General features: G+C 41.5%; 1 non-coding gene across 1 annotated transcript; it reads right to left on the reverse strand.

The window, feature by feature from the left end:
* Positions 1-2,338: 2,338 nt before the first annotated feature.
* On the reverse strand, positions 2,339-2,447 carry LOC141644766 (small nucleolar RNA R71). Its single transcript, XR_012544374.1, has one exon. It is a non-coding gene; the product is annotated as a small nucleolar RNA R71 (small nucleolar RNA).
* Between the last annotated feature and the right edge of the window lie 16,259 nt (positions 2,448-18,706).

The following is an 18,706-nucleotide window of genomic DNA, read 5'->3' on the forward strand; positions in this document are numbered from 1 at the left end:
GCAATAAAATAACGGTTGGACGTAGGCTCCGGAGTAGGAGCTGAACCAATTTTTTTAAACATCGTCTTGTTTGTTTATTTACTTTCACGTTTTCTTATCATTTTACTTCTATACGTTAATCTTGCTTCCAGTGTTGTGCAACAGTCTCTCATACTGTTGCATAGACCTGTTGTACCGTTAATGAACTTACAATCCATTAAGTTTCTCAAACCCGTACTTAATAGATCTTACTTGTGTTAGTCATTAACCAAGTAAACGAGAAAATTTTTAAAAGGTACACCTAATTCACCCCCTCCCCCTCTTAGGTGTTTATCGTTCTTAACTCTTCAGCAATTGATGGATTAATGTGTGTAATGCAAATATTGTCATTAACCAAAATCAAGCCCAAATTCAAGTCCAATCAAGGTGGCAAGCATAAGATTCCAACATACCTAGGATGCTAAGAATTAAGGTTTTAACCGGGTGATTAATCGCTCAATTAATCACCAACATAGGATTCCCCAAGCAATTAAGTGGAGAGTTAAGGAAATTAGGCTGGAAACACACGTCCCCGATCAGGGTGACCTGTCCCCAATCGGGGTTGGCCGTCTTTGGATTCTTTACTTTTCACTTCCAAGTCCTATATAAAGGGGACTTGTATGCATCCAATTCCATCTGATTCTTACGTCTTTCATACTTTACAATAGCCTTAAGCGTTATTTTCTCTCATTAGTTTTCATAATTAGTTTCAATATTGTTAAGTTTTTGTTGATGTTAAACATTTGGTTCCAAGTTAATTCAAGCATTTGGTTCTCTTTATAATTCAAGTTCTAGTTCCCATTTCGGCAATTCTTACTCTTGTTTATTTAGTTTATATTTCTATTTACGTATTCATAACTACATTGCTAGCATTTCAATTTTACCACTTAGTTTAATCTCACATTTCATGTTATATCATTTAGTTTATATCATTTCTAAAATCATGTTTAGCATTTCTTACAACAAAGTGTATAGTTTACATTGCATTATGAGTAGCTAATTTCCTTTAGTCTAGGGGCTAGGGAAGCCATGCAAAATCAAATATAAAATGGTAAATTAGGTTGATATAATATTGTCTAATTGTTTATATCACATGTTTGCACCTTAATGTTTAATCTTTGTTTAAGGCCTTATTCATAAATTAAGTTTGTTCATTCGTTCTAAAAGTCGAGAGACACGGAATCGAATTTGACAAAGCATGTGTAGTAGAACGACCTAGTCATGGACGAGAGTTTCTTTAGGACCCGGTCTATGGTTGACACTAATACCGTAAGGTGGGTGTCTCTAAGCCTAAACAATTGACAATGTTAATAATACCGAGTCTATCATAATCATATAATTATCTTTGCATGTGTGACCCGACCCCCCTAGACTCCCTTTTATCATATAGTTTTCATATTAATTTTTGTTAATCAACAAACCAAACAACAAATTAAACAAAACGAAATCGATCTTGATAGAAATCTTCCCATAGCATTTCACAATGCAATTCCCGTCTCCTTGTGATCGACCCCTACTACTACATTAATTTGTGTTTAAGGTAATTATCTTTGCATAGGTACACGATAAGCCTATCAAATTTTGGCGCCGTTGCCGGGGAGCACGGTTTTATTGCGTTTTGAATTGTCGATTTTTATCTTGTTTTCTTTTGTCTTGAGGAACACTTGTTCCTTGAGACCGTTACTTATCATTTTCTAGAAATTGTTGTCTTATGCCCAGGTCCTCTCGTAGTGGAGAATTACTTTCACCGGATTCCGATTCCGAGAAAACTTTTAGGAGAAGACGACGTTTTTGGAAAGAAGTGAAAGAAGCCGCTTCTCCCGAACAACTTAAAAGTGCTAGAAAGTCTTACCTAGACGATCTAAAAGTTCTTGAACAGGAAAAGGTTTCAAGTTCATCATCTCCATCACCATCACCATCACCATCACCATCACCATCTTCTACTAAAAAGATGATGAAACTTTACGATCACTCAAAGCCCACCGCGGCCATGCTTCCTGCCGGTATCACAACTACTCAAATTATCGCGCCGCACTTCGAGATCAAATCGGCTCTCATTAGCCTTGTGGAGAGGAAGCAATTTGGGGGAAGTCCTTTGGAGGATCCCAATTTGCATGTGCAAATTTCTGCGATTATTGCTCCATGATCCGTCAAACGGGCGTCACTCAAGCCCAAATAAGAGAAATATTTTTCCCTTTCTCTTTGAAGGACAAGGCCAAGCTTTGGATCAATAGCCTTGACCGCACCGCCATGGGAATCACCAATTGGGAGACATTGGCTCTTGTTTTCTATCAAAAGTTTTTTCCACTGGAGAAAACTCAAACTTTGAGGAGCCAAATCACCGGATTCCGTCAACATGCTCTTGAGAGCTTATATGAAGCTTGGGAGAGGTACAAAGAGCTACAAAGTCAATGCCCCCATAATGGTCTAGATGATTGGTTTCTAGCTATAACATTCTACAATTGATGTTGTGCCGAGTCCCGAAGGATTCTTGATTCCGCCAACAATGGGCGGTTTGATCAAATTGACACCGATATTGCTCATGCCATGATCGAATCTATGGCGGTCCATGAGGCACAATAAATCAATTCCCGAAGTGTGACACTCAAAGGTAAAGAAGAATCCTCTGACAACTCCGTCTTGCTAGCTCAAATTGCCTTACTCCAACAACAATTGGCGGAAAGAGATGCTAGAGATTCCCTTCAATAACTCAATGTCGTGTCTTCTACAAGTCAAATCATTGTTTGTGATGGTTGCGGAGGTGCGGGTCATTACACCGCTCATTGGTGAGCTCCTATTAAAGAGGTAAATGTTTTTCAAGCTCTAAGACAAAGTTCATATCCACCAGGTACATTTTCCAACACTTATAACCCGAATTCAAAATTCCATCTGAACTTTTCTTATACTAGCAACAATGTGCTTAACCCTCAACCCCCACCACAACAAAATTCCTATGTCCCTCAACAACAAAAGTATAATCCTCCACCGGGTTATCAAAATCAACAAAGGCCCCCACAACAAAACTACCAACAAAATCAAAGTCAAAATGCCCAACAAAACAACCAAGGAGGAGGAAAGCTTGAGGCTATGATGACTCAAATTCAAAGGGAATTGTTGGCACAAATCCAAAAGAGTGATCGGGCTCATAATGCCGCAATTAAGATGTTGGAGCAACAAATGGCTCAACTAGCCTCATCTAGCTCTCAAAGGAAAACCGGTCAATTACCACCTCAAGGTGAGCAACCACATGCTACCGTTAATTCTATGTCCTTAAGAAGTGGTACAAGTTATGATGGACCCTTCATGACCTTGGATGACGAGGTGGTTTTTAAAAAGGCCAAGCTTGGGGGAAATGACAAAAATAAGGCTAGTGAAGAGCCTCTTGTTAAAGATCGTGTGCCATTTTCTCATCGGTTAATGATGCTAAAGAGAAAAGAGCAAGTTTGATGCCATGAATGTTGAGCCCCATATGCCCAAATAAAGTGACGAGGTGATTTTTGAGGAAGTCTCTCCTAATGCTAAGGAGAGTGATGCCGTTTCAAAAAAGGTGGATGTTCCCATTGAGAATGAGAAAGTAAAAGTGAGAGATGTGGAGGATGCTCCTCCAAAGGAAGTTGTTCAAGTACCGTTTCCCCATCGTCTAGCAAAGCACAAGGAGGAAGGTAAGTTCGGTAATTTTTTGGAAGTTTGTAAGAATTTACAAGTCACCGTCCCATTTATTGAATTATTTACCCAAGTCCCTTCCTACTCAAAGTTTATGAAGAAAATTCTCTCAAAGAAGCGATCCTTCAATGAGGTTGAGACCATTGCTTTCACCGAAGAGTGTAGTGCACTCTTACAAAATAAGTCTCCCCCGAAACTTAAGGACCCCGGTAGTTATTCTATTCCTTTCACTATAGGCACATATACCATTGATAAGGCTCTTTGCGACCTAGGTGCTAGTGTGAGTGTCATGCCCTATTCAATTTGTGAAAAACTTAACATGGGTGCTTTAAAATGCACAAGTATCACATTGCAAATGGCGGACCGTTCTTTAAAGCGACCATTAGGTGTCTTAGAAGATGTACCCGTCAAAGTTGGCAAGTTTTTCATACCCGTTGACTTCCTCATACTAGTTATAGCGGAGGACTCACAAACCCCAATTATATCGGGGAGGCCATTTTTACGCACCACAAGTGGGCTAATTGATGTAAAAAATGGGAGGCTGACGTTAGAAGTGGGTGATGCCCGGGTTTCCTTTAGCAAAAACAACACTATTAGAAGCTCAATGTTACAAGAGTCTTGTTATTTACTTAGCACTGTGGACTCTTCTAATGCCTCTACTACGCTTGGATCCTTACTGATAGATCCGTTGGAGGGAGATATTGGTGATGTTTGTTTTGTTGGTGACGATGCTAAGGGCACTATTGCTAAGAGTGCCAAAAAGAAAAGGAAATTTTATTTGAAAAATTTCAAATGGTTGTGGAATGCAAAATGAGCTACGAAATGGAGCTTGGTTGGTGGCGAGCTCAATGACGAAACTTGATCAAATAGCTTCTTACTTTGTGCGGGACGTTAAACCAGCGTTTCTTGGGAGGCAACCAAGCTTTTTAATTTCTTTTATTCATTTTCTTTTTAATTTTCCGCAATTTACTGTTTTTCGTAGATTAGTAATAAAATACTCGACTTGACGATGTTTCTTTTTGTGATTTATTGGTGAAGATGAAGAAAGGAGACTTAGAGGAGAAAATAGCACGCTTCCCTATGTAAGAACCCCATTCAGGGACACAGTTTTCAAAAAACGGGACGGAATTAATAAAATAAAGAAGCAAAAGGCAAAAGCAGCGAGGACTGGTCAACCCCGATCGGGGACATGAGTTGGCATTTTTCTGGCGTTTTTCTTATTCGGGTAAAAGAGCAAAAAATTCTCTATCATTCCATCAGCTACCCCGACGGTATTCTCCTCTTCACTCTCTCATTTCTTCACTATTCTTCACTTTAAATCACAATCAAACATCATTTCCCCCGTATTCATACTAGCTTGGGGGAGGCTAGCGAGTCGAGTAAGTTTTATTTGCTTTGCATTTTAGTTTAGTTTCTCGCAACCCATTAAATATGACCTCTTGTCCTTCTTGTTTATGTGCTTTGAGCCATTTTTATGGTTTAGTTAAGTAATTTAATTTTTGGCACATTGAGGACAATGTTGTGTTTAGCTTGGGGGGAGATTGCATTTGCACTGTACTGTAGTTTGCATGTGGTGTAGAAAATTTGCATTTGCATTGTAGTGTAGTTTGCATGTAGTGTAGAAAATTTGAAAATTTTTGAGAGAAATTTTGTGCTTTTTGCTTGCTTGTCACCTACTTTCCTATTTGCTTATCCTAATGATAGCTTTTGGCTAATTATTTGTTCTTATATGTTGGGATAATAGCTACATGGGGATGTCTTGCCATAGTAGGTGAGAGATGGAAAATAAACCGAGTAAGCTTGATCTTGACTATTGGCAAGCTACAAATTGGTAAGGTAGAGCCTCTTTAGACCGATGCATCCATATCCGGTCTCTCTTAGGTGAGTGTAGGTGTCTCCTTATGATGTGTGTTTCATCAAAATGCACAAGTATGGTTCTCATGTCATCTCTTTGTAAACATGCATTCATTTGTTATAACATTTTGGAGCCATTCACATAATTAAAATTACCTCTTTGAACCCCTTCACAAAATTCATCCCTGGCTACATATAAAATTGTCTACCTTGTTGAGGTAGTAGCTTTGATTAGTTGTGTTTGGGTGCTCATTTGGGATTTGTTTCAAAGTTTGAATATCATGTGAGCTTGGTCTTAATGCTCAAGAAAAAAAATGAAAGAGAAAGATGATGAAAAGAAATAATGAAAAATTGAGAAAAAAAAAGTTGAAAAAAGAAATGAAAAAAAAGCATGATATGAAAATGAAAAAAAAAAGTATGAATTGAAAAGAAAAAAAAATGTTGATGTTAGAAACTCTCATGCATTATTTACATATTTTGGAGAGTTTACTTATGATTAAAATTGCAAAATTGGGTTAGAATTGGGATTGAGCATCCTTACATTTGGTTGTTGCTAGCTTGACATTAGCTCCACGGTCCATAATTCATTTGTCCCTCTTTCTTACCCATTATATATTGACTTCTTCCTACCCATTTGGCTTCTTTATCATGCTTGCATATGATTGCTTTTGCTTACTAGTTTTGATTGATTACCATATTAGATTGCGGGCACATTATTATAAGTCGAGGATAGTTGAGTGTTTATTCACAAAATTGTCCTTTCACATAAAAAAAGGAGTTTGAGTGCACCGTGAGAGTCCATAAGTCGAAAGATCATGCAAGAGCTTAAAGGTTCATATAAAGTTTTCCATGCTACGCCGTCATGTAAATCTCATCCATGTTTTGCTTTATTCTTTGCCCATGTTGTTTCGGGTTTCTAAATCATTATGCTTAACTTGTTTAGAATATTGCAATTAATGGGATGTGATTTGACACGTCTGTCGCGTACCTGTCAAAAATAAACCTAACGGTCTCAACTAAAAATGTAGTAGAGGCAGTCGAGTATCGAATCCACAGGGAGGAATGCAACTACAGCTGTTTATCTCTAATTCTATGGTAACAATTGGGTTGATTAATTTTTGGTTCTAAACTACGGAGTTGAAAGAAAGAGAAATAAGGAAAGAGCAGTAAAGCGAGAGGAATGATTTAAAACTATCAATAAGAGGAAGACATGTCGGGAACTCGGTTCACTACGGTAGTTCAACAACTTAGCAGCAAATGACTCAGACGAACTAATGCGAGACGGATATTAGAAGGTCCTTTCGGTCCACTTCCCACCCTAAAATACCACTAACTTAACTTTCGTCCTTGCTAGGGCAGTCTACTGTTTATAGCAGGCCTATTTAATCCAATCTTTCGATCCAGGACTAATTGTAGCCAGATTAATGGGTGACATAGAAGCGTGCACTCAACTAGGTCGATAATTACAGTTATATTGCTATAGTGACAGAATCTCTTTAACCAATTCGTCTAATTTATTTACTACGTCGTCATCGTCCTACCGTAGATCCCCTAATCCCAACATGAAGGGAGATTAGCTACTCATATCTATTGATAAACTAACAGCATGTAAATTCCCAGCAGAAAACATAGCGAAATAATGATAAAAAGCGATGATAATAATTAGGGCAAGAAGAAATCAAAACAATAACATAAAACAGGAATTAAAACAACAAAGGAAGGTTAATTATTATTAAAAAGGAAAAGAGAATTACAATCCGAGAAATTCCGGCGTAAAGAACGAAATCCGATCAAAGCAATCCAACGTCGGAAAGTAACAGTAGGCTAATGTGAAGGAATAAAGATAAAAGAGAGTAAAAAGTGATAAGAGTAAAAAGATAGTAAAAGAATTAAAAGATGACTAATAACCTAGTTAAACATAGGTTATATAGCCGAAAAGCCTAAGTGTTTATGCGGAGTATACTAAAACACGGACTAATTAAAGCCCACAGACGAAATCCTCTCGATCGAGTAGGCAAACCCACTCGATCGACCACATTCTTCAGCAGAAGTCCCTCGATCGAGGAGCATGGTTCTCGATCGAGGACTTGATCAAAGGCAGCTTACTCGATCGAGTAAGGAGTGACTCGATCGAGGACTTGGGAAGCTTAGGGACCACTCGATCGTCCTATAACTGCTCGATAGACCACCTGTTAACTCGATAGACCACTTGGGTCTTCAACTCAGCTCACGTCTTCACCCAAATGCTTCGTAATGCGTGCAACGACACTTCAAGTGCAGCAACTCACTCTGGGACAATCCCGTCTCCTCTGAATGCATGCAAAAAGGACGAAATGGAGCATGGTTTCGCTTCTTTCGCGATTATCCCTACAAAAAGGACAAAATACACCAAAGTAGCCAATTCGGGGCAAAATACTATAAAAAAAAGACATAAATGCATGGAAATACGTGCTTTGAAATAGGCCAAAAAGACCGTACATTAGGCACGTATCAAATCTCCCCAAACCAAACCTTTACTCGCCCTCGAGTAAACTCAAAACTAAACTAATGGAACGGAAATGATAACTCAGAGCTAGCCTAACTTGTCTACTTGAACCACTTTAATGCAACAAAAATCAACAGTTAAAGCTAGACAGTCAATACGCAAACGAATTATAAGTCGTTCGAAATAAAGTCGACCTATCGACCTTGCAAGACCAACAAAACCGGACTCTCACGTGGTCACTCTTCTCTCATGAAGCAAAGGGCAAATGTTATATGTAAAAGAGAGAAGAAAAGACAGTCACTCGCCTAATCACGACCTACATAGCATGCATGCAACAAAAATGAAAGACAATTCAAGTACTAATGCACACACTCCAACCAATAATGTCCGTCACAGCCGAGGGTTTGCAAATGATATGGGAATAGTGAGGTGCAGGTGAGAAAAGGCTAAACAAGTTATGGAAATGTGGAGGTAAAAGCGTCAAGCTAGTTCCTAACAGGACCATAATAAACCATCCGGATCTCAAACCGATGAAAAACTAACACAGTGCCCTTCACTTGGCACAAAACTCACTAGATCGGAAACACAATCTCCTCAAAAAATATGGAATAAGAGTGGAGGAGCTAGACGGTCACAAAGTTCCCTTTTTTAAACACCGTCTGAAATAACTAACTGAAACAACCAACCCTCTTGTCGATTGTACATCTTCGAGCATCTTCTCAACTCTGACAAGAGGGTCCAACTTTTTTCACAATCTATCTCTTTTTATTTTGTTTCACGTGAATCTCATCATTTTCATTTCATTTTCTTTTTTTTTTTTTCTTTTCTTCCTTACTTCACGTTTTTCTTCTTTTTTTTCAACATTTTTTTTTTTTTCTTCCTCTTTCCTTAATTCAAACACCAACTCCAAATGAGAATTACGGACCAAACTGCAACTGAAAACATACCACAAAAGGACAGACTAACTAGCTTGACTAGGCAGGCTTAGTTTGGAATGTGGCTAATGGGTCAAAAAGGCAAGTTTTGGTCAATGTGGAGCTAAATGGGTGAAGAATGTAAAGAAAGGGAAATTGCAAGACCCTCCCTGCATGTGACACCAACCGCAGACCCGAATATGTGCATTTGACGAGAAATTGAATGTCATAAATGTGCAAATGAGACGAACATGCTATGCAAGGAGTACTACTCAAAATTCCTAATGAACTGGTCATGAATGTCACCAGTTATGGCTCTAGAAACTCAGAATTTTTAAGTAGTTTGCCAGTTTATCAGGTCAAGTCTAAACAGTCAGCTATTATTTGAACAGAAATTCGTAGACTATGCGTATGACAAAGCTAAAAACCATCAATAAAGTGCAAGGCTCAAGTAAATCGACAAGTCAAGTGCAATTTCATCACGGGAATCTACCGTTCCGACTCAACCTAAATGCAAAAATAAACGTGAAATTTTTTTTTTGAATTTTTTACATTTTCTAATTTTTTTTTGAATTTTTGATTTTTTGAAAATAAACAACAAATGCAAACTGAAAAATTAAACGTGAATGCAAAACAAATGCAGATGCAGACTCAAAAGGATGCAATACCCTCCCCAAACCAAAACGGACAACGCCCTCGTTGTCCTCCAGCATACACCAGCAGTAACATGGGGGATGGGGGTATACAACCAATAAAAGAAAAATAAAGGAGACGAAATAAAAAGAGTGAAAGGACATACAAAACACGAACTTCCCCAAACCAGCCAGAAAACTGGGGAAGTGAGTAGGCCAGTAGCTACTCGTCGTCGGCACCACTGTCTCTCAGGTACTCCGACTCAACAAAACCGTCTCCCCAAACCAGCAACAAACAAGAGGGAGACTCAGTCGTCATCTCCAGGCTGATCATCCGGACCGGGTACGAACGGAGGGTCACTCGCCTCCTCTCTGGCAGCTCTCGCCGCCGCCTGCTCTGCCCGTAACCGCACCTCCCGTGCTACCTCTGTCTCCTCCGGTTCCTCATCTGAGTCAGAGGATAGTGGAGGGTACCCGTCCGCTGGGTATCGGTAGAAGGAAGGATGCGGCCACCCCTCTGGAATCGGTCGCCGGGCTCGGATGTGGAACTCGTAGAGCGGGAATACAGCCAAAGCCATATCCCGTCTCATCTCAGTAAGGTACCTGCACAAATCCGGAGACAAGGCATCACGACGCCCGTGGTCCGTGACCGCGGGCGCCTCTAAAGCAGGAGGGCAGACAAAGTTGGCCGGGAAAACCGAGCCAGAAGGAGGGTCAAGTGGAGGTGGAGTGTGAGTGGGTGTGGGTGTGGGCTGAGGCGTGGGTGTCGGTCCAACCTGGGCCTGAGTCTGAGCCTGGGAGCTAGAAGATGCTCCGGCCTCCCGCTTCCTCTTCTTCGTAGAAGAAGAGGGAGTGAAGGTAAGGTGGTAGGTAGGTGGAGGTGGCCTCGCTCCCTCAGCAGCAGTAGGGAGTGGTGAAAGTGGCGGAAGGGTAGAGCACGGCAAGGTGACAGACGTGGAACTACCAATCTTCCACGTCCTCGCACTCCCCTTCGCCTTTGGGAACCAGGTCAATGTTGCCATGGCATCCGGGTCAAGGTAGGCCACCTCATCGGGTGCAGTGAGTGAAGGGTCAGTAGGGTAAAGGTGGCGGGCAATCCTAGTAACCAGCCCGCCGCAGACAACTGCGGTCTTGACCCGAGTCCCAATACCGTTCCAATGCTGAGCTACCAGATAAGCAATGTTTAGAACAAACGGGGAACCGTAGTCAATGTTGAGGTACCCCGCGAGAATCGCTAGCTCAGTGTTGGTCAAGTTATTGGGCTCAGGGCGCCCAAAAATGGTCTCTCCTAACAGACGCAAGTAATAACGGGGCGCAGGTAAGTGAACGTGAGCTCCCTTCCGTGCCTGGAAGGGAGTGTGAGAAAGAGCAGCCCAAAGTGGCTGAAGGAGGTCTCTAGGTGGGCTCGTGCAAGGAAACGGGTGGAGGAGAGGGGGCAACGAAGTAAGGCGGCTAACCGTGTCCGGTGAGCCTCTGAAGTGAAACGTACCGAAGGCATCTTCGGTAGAGGTGCAAGTGCGCTCTCCCTCGTAGCAAAAACCGCAGAAGGGCTGGAAGTGATGGCTAATCGGCTAGCTTTTCTTTGGTGTGTCCTCGGTGGCACCATACCAAGCTGCGGGAAACGGGGCTCGAATCCGCATTCCAACAAGGAGAAAGGTGCGGGAGTGATGGTGGTGAAGCTCGAACCGAGCTCCCGGCCGAGCCGGGTGCGCCGTACACCGTCCCCTGCGGTGAGACAAGTAAAACTGGTGTTGTGGTGGTGACTGAGGCAGAGCTAGTGGTAGCAGTAGGAGCCACTTGCTCGCTCACAGAAGAGCTGGAGGACGTACTACTAGAAGACAGAGAACTCGCGTCCATCCTGCAAAGTGTCAAAGGGCACGAATGAGAAATATGCTGCTAACCGTGATTAAAATGAAGCGTTAACCAGCATGTGACAGCAAATAAAGGCCCTATTAGTCGGGAAAACCGACTTCCAGAAATCAAAAACAAGCAATTCCTCAAAAATTTTCGAAAAAACAGCATGTGAGTGGTGATTAATTGATAAAGCAGTGACTGCAAAAGGCTAATACAGCATGAAGCCGAAAATGGGGGCATGTATCACTCCTTGCAGGCGAAAATAATCACTCACAGCGCGAGATTCCTAATAATTCAAAGCATGTAGTGGCGATAGGGGACGGGAAACAGTTACAGCGGTTAATAACAGTAACAAGAAGGCGATAACCGCAATTTCAAAGCACAACAACCGTCTGACAGTCGAAATTTCCGACTCACAGTGACCCTAGTCGCGGAAATCGCGCAAAACTCGAATTTAAAATGCAAAAACAGTGAGGAATTGCTAAGATAACATCAACAAGCTAATCAAGGGCAAATAAACACAATTTAATCGAATAAATTCGACTATACATGGGATTTTCGAACCCTAATTCAAATTACCTCATAAAAATTCGAAATAATCGAAGATAAAATGCAAAGAGGTTGAATGAACACTTACTTGATGATGATTGACCTACAAAGTGCAATTAAACTTCAAATAGCAAGCAAGCAAGGCGGATTTTCGATCAAGAAAACCGCGAACCCTAATCCCTTTTAAAAATCGCAAAAACGAGCAAGAAGGAGGGGGAAATTAAGGGGTTACTGAAGATTAATTGGTTAACAATAGAATGTAGGTGGTGGATTGAGTATTTTGGGCAAGAAATGGGGATTTGGGGGAAAAAAATCAATCGAATTAGGGGAGGGTTTAGGAGAAATTAGGGACAAAACATTAGAAATGAAAAACTGAAATAAGGAGTTAAGTATAGGAAAAACTCCCGTCACTGTTCATTTCACTCGATCGAGTGATTTTAAGTCACTCGATCGAGGTCTTTTGGATGTCCCTTTACTCGATCGAGTAACAGTCCTCTCGATCGACCTGTTCCACTTTGGCCTTCCTCGATCGAGTAGCCAGCAGACTCGATCGAACCATCGTTCACTCGATCGAGTACAAAAGTACACGATCGAGGACTTCCTCGTGTATATTCCTTTAAATTTCCGTCTTTTCCTCCTCGAAATGCGTGCATTTCCCCAAACCTGCATAAAACAATTCCAAACATATCCCAAATACCAAAAACGCAGCAAAACAGTCTATAGTCTTAGTCTTACGCTAAAAGGATTGTCTAACTAATTGTCCTAATAAAAACGTAATAAATAAAATAAATTCAAAAGAAATTCAAACGAATATCTATTATAATTTGTTACACGGGGCATTTCCCCGTTTAATTCCCATCAGCTGTCAGTAGCCCCTTCGTGGGCTTCTGACTGGAGGACGTCACTTCAGCAATACTAACTGTCCTCTTTGACTTCCACGAGCTCGAATTTCTGAGAGGAGGAGGAACATAGTTACAATCTATGTAAGTTCGAACTGCCTTCGTTCTCGCCCCTCTGTCATCCTCTTTCGCATCCTTTGCTCCAGATTGATTGATACTGGTTGCACCCCGTCCCTTGACAGCTCCTTTCTTGCTTTCATCTGTACCTGCAGTAAGGAAAACAGACGAATTCTCCTCCTTTTTGCTCTCAGTATGAGGCGGAGGGTCAGCAATAATAGCAATATTCTCCAAAATTGGAGTGTCGATAATAGGGTCAACAGAAGAGAGGGCATTGCAAGGCTGAGCTTGCATGGGAGCCCTCCGGAACTTCGACTGATGAAAAGTCAGCTCCTCATCCCCTACCTGGAAGGTCAAAGTCTTCCCCCCGACATCTATCACTGCACGGGCAGTGGACAAAAATGGTCTCCCTAAAATGATAGGGGTATGCACATCTTCGGGGATATCTAGGACGACAAAGTCAACGGGAATAAAGAACTTCCCGATCCTAACAGGTACGTCTTCCGCTACACCTAGTGGCCGTGATAGACTACGGTCGGCCATCCGGGATATCATATTGGTGCAACTCGGCTTGGTCACACCAAGTCTCTTAGCTAGAGACAAAGGTAGAACACTTACGCTAGCGCCTAAATCGCATAGCGCATTATCAATCAACTGCATTCCTATGTGACAAGGGATCGAAAAGCTACCCGGGTCTGATTGCTTAAGAGGTAGCTTATTTTGAGACGGGGCCGACCCCATCTCGTCAAAGCTACGATCTCATTATCATTAACGGTCCTCTTACGTGCTAAAATATCTTTCATAAATCGTAAATAAGAGGGTACCTTCATAAGCAACTCAGTGAACGGCACGGAAACTTCCAAACTCTTCAACGGCTCAACAAATTTGCTAAACTGTTGATTAATCTTGGTATTCTGCAGCCGCCTCGGGAAGGGAACCGTAATTGGAATCTCAAGTCCCTTGTTTCTCGCCTCCAAAGTGTCTTCCGGCGCAAGTTCGGTGTCCTTTGGGCGCTTCTTACCTCTCGAACGAGGCCTTTCTGGTAATTCATCGCTTAAACGAGCACTAGCAGGCTCTCGAATAAGCTTCCCGTCAGTAATATCACTCGATCGAGCAATGTGTCCACTCGATCGAGCTGTTTCTTCAGCAACTCCAGTCGATCGAGCAACAGTCCCCCTCGATCGACCTTCTTCAGCTTCCAGGTCACTCGATCGAGTAGAGTGACTACTCGATCGAGGGCTTCCCTCATCAATTCCACTCGATCGAACTGTTTCAGCACCAGACTTCAGTCGATCGAGTAACTCTTGTGTCGTGAGTCCTTTCTTCTTACCAGAACACTGTTCATCGACAGTTTCAGCTATTCCCAGGTCTGATTTCTTCATTTCTGGTCCCTCATAAGAGAGACCGCTTCTCAACTCTATCAAATGTACCGTCTCGTTTGGGTTCTTCTCATTTTGAGTCGGTAAATGACCTGGCTTTCTCGAGGATTGGTTCGCGGCGAGTTGGGCAACTTGAGTCTCAAGTGCCTTTATGGTCGCGTCTCGCTGTTGATCACTTGTGCTTCTTTGTTGATCACTCGCATGAAGCTGCTTTGTAATGGCTTGCATCATAGATTTCAACTCGCCCATTTCACTCACTCCACTTGAAGATGAGCCGTGGCTAGGTGGGTTAAAGGACGGAGGCTTCGATAGCCTGTTGCTTCGATGTGGAGGAATATAGGCTGCTTCGCCGCCGATTCGGAGGAGCGGTGGGATTGAGTACGTTGCTCTGGTTACTCCACCTCAAATTGGGGTGGATATTTGGCTAAATCTTGGTTGTTGTTTTGCCCGTAGTGTTGAAAGGCAGCACATTGCTCAAAAGGACTAGGACAGAAATCAGAGACATGTCCTTCTACCCCACACCTCGTACAGACGAAGGGACCGTCTGTCATAGCATTAGCCTGGTACATCCCTGGCTTGAAAGTTCCCCCTAGTTCATACTTGTCGAACCTAGCAGTAAGGGCTTCTAATGCAGCCCATCGAAGAGGATTCGGCGGCTCTCCTTTGGTTTCCCCTTGAATTCCGTATTCACCCCGTGAGTGGCTAAATCATCTATGATTTTCCATCCCTTCGTCGGCCCCAAGTTGTCAGAAAACCGACCGTTGGCTGCTGCATCTAGTATAGCTCTCTGATCATCATATAAACCATTGTAAAAATGGTTACATAGACTCCATTTCTCGAAACCGTGGTGCGGTATGGTTCGCACTAGTTTCTTAAAACGAAGCCATGCCTCATGGAAATTCTCGTCGGGCCCTTGTTTGAAACTGGTTATCTGGGCTCTGATGGCTATGGTTCTCGAAGCAGAGAAATACTTTTTGTAGAATGCCAATGCTAGCGAATTCCAATCCGTTATGCCGTGAGCAGCTCGGTCCAAATCCCTGTACCACTCCCTTGCAGCATCGCGGAGTGAGAAAATGAACATAGTTTCTTTGATTTGATCGGTTTGTCACACCAAAGTGGGAGGAGGTATGGAGCAAAGCGTGAATCGATGAAGGTCTCCATATCCGAGCCGCATCTTCCTTCGCAGACTCCCGAACCGGTTTTTCTCTACCATGCTGATGTAAGAAGGCTTAGGCTCGAACTTCCCGGCATCTCCTAGATTCGAACCCTTTATAAAGATTGTCGGTTGTGGGCTCGGAGTGACTAGCAATGGTTGCTTCCTCGGCCATTTCGGAAATTCGGGAAAGTGATAGACTCAAGTGAATAATCGGAAAGCGGAGAAGACGGCGGGTTATTTTCGAAAAGCTCGTTCTCGTAAAAATTGCCGCGAGAACTGGGCTCTTCCTCTTCCTGTTGCTCTTGAAATAGCAGTCTCCTTTTTACGCGAAGAGATCTCTCAATCTCAGGATCAAAAGGTAGTAGTGGACCACCTTGCGACCTGCGCATAAGACGAAACTACAAACAAGATATGAGAATAGTCTAAGGAACGATGTTCCTTAAACTAAAAAGAAGAATTAAAAATAAAAACAGCTAGTAATTGGAACAATTGCCTCCCCAAGCAACGGCGCCAAAATTTGACACGTCCGTCGCGCACTGTCAAAAATAAACCTAACGGTCTCAACTAAAAATGTAGTAGAGGCAGTCGAGTATCGAATCCACAGGGAGGAATGCAACTACAGCTGTTTATCTCTAATTCTATGGTAACAATTGGGTTGATTAATTTTTGGTTCTAAACTACGGAGTTGAAAGAAAGAGAAATAAGGAAAGAGCAGTAAAGCGAGAGGAATGATTTAAAACTATCAATAAGAGGAAGACATGTCGGGAACTCGGTTCACTACGGTAGTTCAACAACTTAGCAGCAAATGACTCAGACGAACTAATGCGAGACGGATATTAGAAGGTCCTTTCGGTCCACTTCCCACCCTAAAATACCACTAACTTAACTTTCGTCCTTGCTAGGGCGTCTCATCATGTTTATAGCAGGCCTATTTAATCCAATCTTTCGATCCAGGACTAATTGTAGCCAGATTAATGGGTGACATAGAAGCGTGCACTCAACTAGGTCGATAATTACAGTTATATTGCTATAGTGACAGAATCTCTTTAACCAATTCGTCTAATTTATTTACTACGTCGTCATCGTCCTACCGTAGATCCCCTAATCCCAACATGAAGGGAGATTAGCTACTCATATCTATTGATAAACTAACAAAGATGTAAATTCCAAATGAGAAAACATAGCGAAATAATGATAAAAAGCGATGATAATAATTAGGGCAAGAAGAAATCAAAACAATAACATAAAACAGGAATTAAAACAACAAAGGAAGGTTAATTATTATTAAAAAGGAAAAGAGAATTACAATCCGAGAAATTCCGGCGTAAAGAACGAAATCCGATCAAAGCAATCCAACGTCGGAAAGTAACAGTAGGCTAATGTGAAGGAATAAAGATAAAAGAGAGTAAAAAGTGATAAGAGTAAAAAGATAGTAAAAGAATTAAAAGATGACTAATAACCTAGTTAAACATAGGTTATATAGCCGAAAAGCCTAAGTGTTTATGCGGAGTATACTAAAACACGGACTAATTAAAGCCCACAGACGAAATCCTCTCGATCGAGTAGGCAAACCCACTCGATCGACCACATTCTTCAGCAGAAGTCCCTCGATCGAGGAGCATGGTTCTCGATCGAGGACTTGATCAAAGGCAGCTTACTCGATCGAGTAAGGAGTGACTCGATCGAGGACTTGGGAAGCTTAGGGACCACTCGATCGTCCTATAACTGCTCGATAGACCACCTGTTAACTCGATAGACCACTTGGGTCTTCAACTCAGCTCACGTCTTCACCCAAATGCTTCGTAATGCGTGCAACGACACTTCAAGTGCAGCAACTCACTCTGGGACAATCCCGTCTCCTCTGAATGCATGCAAAAAGGACGAAATGGAGCATGGTTTCGCTTCTTTCGCGATTATCCCTACATAAAGGACAAAATACTCCAAAGTAGCCAATTCGGGGCAAAATACTATAAAAACAATACATAAATGCATGGAAATACGTGCTGAAATAGGCCAAAAAGACCGTACATTAGGCACGTATCATGATTTCTTGCTTAGGGACAAGCAAGGGTTTAGCTTGGGGGAGTTTGATAAGTGCATAATTTATATTGTCTTACCCCTTTTATTAGCTCCATTTTACATGTCATTTAGCACTTATCATAATGTTTTGAGCTAATATTTGTTATTCTAGTTGCAATTGCTTGTTTCCACATATTTTGTAGGAAACTTAAGCTTTTTGGAGCTAAAATACTACAAGATGAGCTACTAGAATTATATGGCTAAGTAAGAGCACAAGATTGGACTAGCATGGAGTATTTGCATGGGTTTGCATGGAGAAATTGATGGATTAATGTGTGTAATGCAAATATTGTCAACAACCAAAATCAAGCCCAAATTCAAGTCCAAGTCAAGGTGGAAAGCATAAGATTCCAACATACCTAGGATGCTAAGAATTAAGGTCTTAACTGGGTGATTAATCGCTCAATTAATCACCAACATATGATTCGCCAAGCAATTAAGTGGAGAGTTAAGGAAATCGGGCTGGAAACACACGTCCTTGATCGGGGTGACCTGTCCCCGATCGGGGTTGGCCGTCTTTGGATTCTTTACGTTTCACTTCCAAGTCCTATATAAAGGGGACTTGTATGCATCCAATTCCATCTGATTCTTACGTCTTTCATACTTTACAATAGCCTTAAGCATTATTTTCTCTCATTAGTTTCATAATTAGTTTCAATATTGTTAAGTTTTTGTTGATGTTAAACATTTGGTTCCAAGTTAATTCAAGCATTTGGTTCTCTTTACAATTCAAGTTCTAGTTCCCATTTCGGCAATTCTTACTCTTGTTTATTTAGTTTATATTTATATTTACATTTTCATAACTACATTGCTAGCATTTCAATTTTACCACTTAGTTTAATCTCACATTTCATGTTATATCATTTTGTTTATATCATTTCTAAAATCATGTTTAGCATTTCTTACAACAAAGTTTATAGTTTACGTTGCATTATAAGTAGCTAATTTCCCTTACTCTAGGTGCTAGGGAAGCCATGCAAAATCAAATATAAAATGGTAAATTAGGTTGATATAATATTTTCTAATTGTTTCTATCACATATTTGCACCTTAATGTTTAATCTTTGTTTAAGGCCTTATTCATAGATTAACTTTGTTCATTCGTTCTAAAAGTCGAAAGGTACGGAATCGAATTAGACAAAGCATGTGCAGTAAGACGACCTAGTCA

Source organism: Silene latifolia, chromosome 2, assembly GCF_048544455.1.
Source record: "Silene latifolia isolate original U9 population chromosome 2, ASM4854445v1, whole genome shotgun sequence".
Classification (NCBI taxonomy): Eukaryota; Viridiplantae; Streptophyta; class Magnoliopsida; order Caryophyllales; family Caryophyllaceae; genus Silene; species Silene latifolia.